This window comes from Enhydra lutris, unplaced genomic scaffold (genome assembly GCF_002288905.1).
Source record: "Enhydra lutris kenyoni isolate GAN:26980312 unplaced genomic scaffold, ASM228890v2 scaffoldscaffold22, whole genome shotgun sequence".
Lineage (NCBI taxonomy): Eukaryota > Metazoa > Chordata > Mammalia > Carnivora > Mustelidae > Enhydra > Enhydra lutris.
The window spans coordinates 22,719,570-22,722,841 of NW_019154106.1; the positions used below are offsets into that span (position 1 = coordinate 22,719,570).

General features: G+C 36.6%; 1 pseudogene; it reads right to left on the reverse strand.

Annotated features, from left to right (window-relative positions):
- Positions 1-245: 245 nt before the first annotated feature.
- LOC111150273 lies at positions 246-455 on the reverse strand (annotated as a pseudogene).
- Positions 456-3,272: the final 2,817 nt, after the last annotated feature.

Here is a 3,272-nt window from a genome sequence, read left to right on the forward strand (position 1 = left end):
GGGCTCTCCACTCGGCGGGGAGCCTGCTTTCCCCTCTCTCTCTCTGCCTGCCTCTCTGCCTACTTGTGATCTCTGTCTGTAAAATAAATAAATAAAATCTTAAAAAAAAAAAAGTAAAGCAAAATTCTGCATTTTCAAAAACTTGATAAAAATAGTATTTCAAACTGTACAGTCACAAGAAGTACACAGTTATAGAAAATGCACTCACTTCATGTGGCTTCTTCAGCACCTTCAGTTTTCTGTGTCTAGTCTGTTTTGGCATCTCCACTTTCTGCAGCGTTATTCCCATCCTTGTCAGCACCGTGTTTCTCTTCTTCCCTTTGGGTATCTTCTCTCTCTTCTTTGCGAGGTTTTTTAGTCTTGTGCTCTGGCTTTGAAGGAGATCTTATCTGTGATTCATCCTTCACCTTGACTTTATCTCCTTTAGCATCCCCTTTAGCCTTTCTCTTTGGCATAGTGGCATTGGAGAGACATAGGCTCTGGATGTAGGGATGCAGTGGAGGTGGGCTCTAGTGGGCCAGGAGGTCTTTTTTGGTTCTGCTTTATACTGCTTCTCAGGATGCTTGTCTCCTTTTGATACCTAGGTTAAATTTAAGATGCTTGAAACACCCTTTGAGATTGCCACCTGGAAACACTGGTAATCCCATACTAGGGGAGACAACCCATATAAATTTACATTGTCAGGGCACCTGGGTGACCCAGTAAGTTAAGCATCTGACTCTGGGTTTCAGCTCAGGTCCTGATCTCATGGCTCAGGTCATGATCTCATGGATCAAGGATTGGTGGCCTCCACGCTTCAGTAGGGAGTCTGCTTGAAAGATTCCCCCCCTATTCTCTCTCTCTCTCTCTTTCTCAAATAAATAAGTAAATCTTTAAGAAAGAAAGAATTTACAGTGTACACACTTTAATCAGTCTGTACATACCATGGCAGGTCATCTTCTAATAACTAACTATAATTGGGTCTCCTACTAGGAAAAATAGACTTTTCTTAGACTGTGAAGGTATTTCTGAAGATTTTTTTGAAAATACACATGAGAGAAAAAAAGTCTGGTAATGTAATTATGAATGAAAATTAGAGAAATTATTTTCAGTGTGATCTTTAGAGTCAGTGGTTCTCCTGAGATAATAGTGAGTTTGTCCTTTTTTTTTTTTTTGACCAAATTTGGTAGCTTTATGTCACTACAGTATACTTCAAGGTTGTCCAGAATGGGAGATTTTACATAATATGTTACATGTCTCAGTTCTTGCCAAGGGGCTATAAAAAGCTCAGGTGCCATAGTCTGATAGATATTCCAGAGGTAGAGATGGACATTTTGCTTCTAATCATATGCTAATTTATTTTCATGTGGGTTATTTATTACTTTGAGAATTTCTCAATGCATTCTTGAAGCATTTTCCTTAGGAAGTAAATATATCTAAATTTTATTGAATTTAGCATTCAAAAATGTTTGTCCTTTCTAGTTTTGTTTAAACAGAGACATGAATAAATTACAGATAAAGAACTATTTCTAGATTAAGAACATTACTTATAATATCATTGCTCAGTCGATTCTTTTCTCCCAGTATTAGACATATTAACAGAATCAAAAATCAGAATATAAATAGAAAATAAGTGATGTTCATAATAACAATCATCTGAAAACATAAAATGGAGCAGAGTATGGAATTTAAAATAACCAAGATGTTTAAATTTCTTGCGTGAGCTTATGAAAATTTATTAAATTTTGGGCCTCAATTTCTTTCTTAATAAAAATAGAATTAATAAAATTTATGTTACCTTGTTGTAAAGAATAGGTGAAAAAAATAAGGAACATATACATTTTTGAACATATGTATATTTTTATTTATTTTGTACAGCAGATAGCACTTTAATAGGTATTCAAAAAATGGTACATTAATTTTGTTGGTACTTAGAACACATTATAGTTTACAAATATTGTTTTTGTATGGAGTAATATTTTCTTGCTTCTTTCCCTTTTTTACATATAAGAACCTGAAAGTCTGAGAGGCTAGATGATTTTCTCCAGCTTTTACACGTAGAAACTTTCTAAGTGATGGCTTCATACTTATTCCACAGATATTCTGATGTTTCACATTATCTAATTTAATCATTGCAACAACGGAAGAAACTGAAGCACAGAGAGTTTAAATCATTTTCTAGGGATCACATAGCTAAAGTGCAAGAAATTAGGAGACAAGACTCCTATATCTGCCAGATAGATCTCAATCTCCTAATACTAGAGTGGTCTGAACCCCAATGAGGCCAAGGATATCATGCTACATTTCCAATCTAATCTCCATTCTCCCCTTCACTGTATTTTTTATCTTCTAGCTATACAAACCACTTACTGTTCCCCAAACATACCATCTACTTTCCAACATGTTTTACTCACACCCTGAATTTTTATTCCCGCTTTTGTTTACTAATTACATTCCCAGTGTTCTCCCAAGTTTTGTGTACACTGACCTCTCCTTTGAATTCCTTCAGTGAACTACAGGCAAAATCACATCATCTTTGTGTTTCCACAGCTCCTTATACAAGAGTTTCTGATAACATTTATAACCTTTCTAAGCCAAAAATAAAATATCCAACTACATTTTAATTTTTTAAAATTTTTTTTAAAAGATTTTATTTATTTATTTGACAGAGAGAGAGATCACAAGTAGGTAGAGAGGCAGGCGGGGGTGGGGGCAGGGAGCAGGCTCTCCACTGAGCAGAGAGCCTGATTCGGGGCTTGTTCCCAGAACCCTGAGATCATGACCTGAGCCGAAGGCAGAGGCTTTAACCCACTGAGCTACCCAGGCGCCCCTCCAACCACATTTTTAGAACTATGTGTCTGATCTAAGCATTTTACATGTTTATGCATTTAAGCATCACAAAAATTTAATGGGTTGTTACCATCATCATCCTACTTTCACAGACACTCAGTGAGGTAAACTTCCTAAGTTCACCCAGCTCAGCCTTCATATGCTTCCTTTTTTCACGTTACATCTTTTTCCACCCATTCACATTCACATTTCCGTGTATTCTATATTTCTAGTTTCTCACTTGTAGATAGCAGACAGTTAGCTTTTGCTTATGGATCCATTCTGGATATCTCCGTCTCTTAGTTGGGATTTTCATAACAAATGTGACCTTACTGGCGTGATGGTTGTTTATGGAACAAACTACCAAGTGAACACAGAAACTAGAGAGGAGGGAAGTCGTCCCAGGAGAGACGGTATTTGGTTTCACCCTTGAAGAGCAAATGAAGAAGGTTGGCCATGCATGA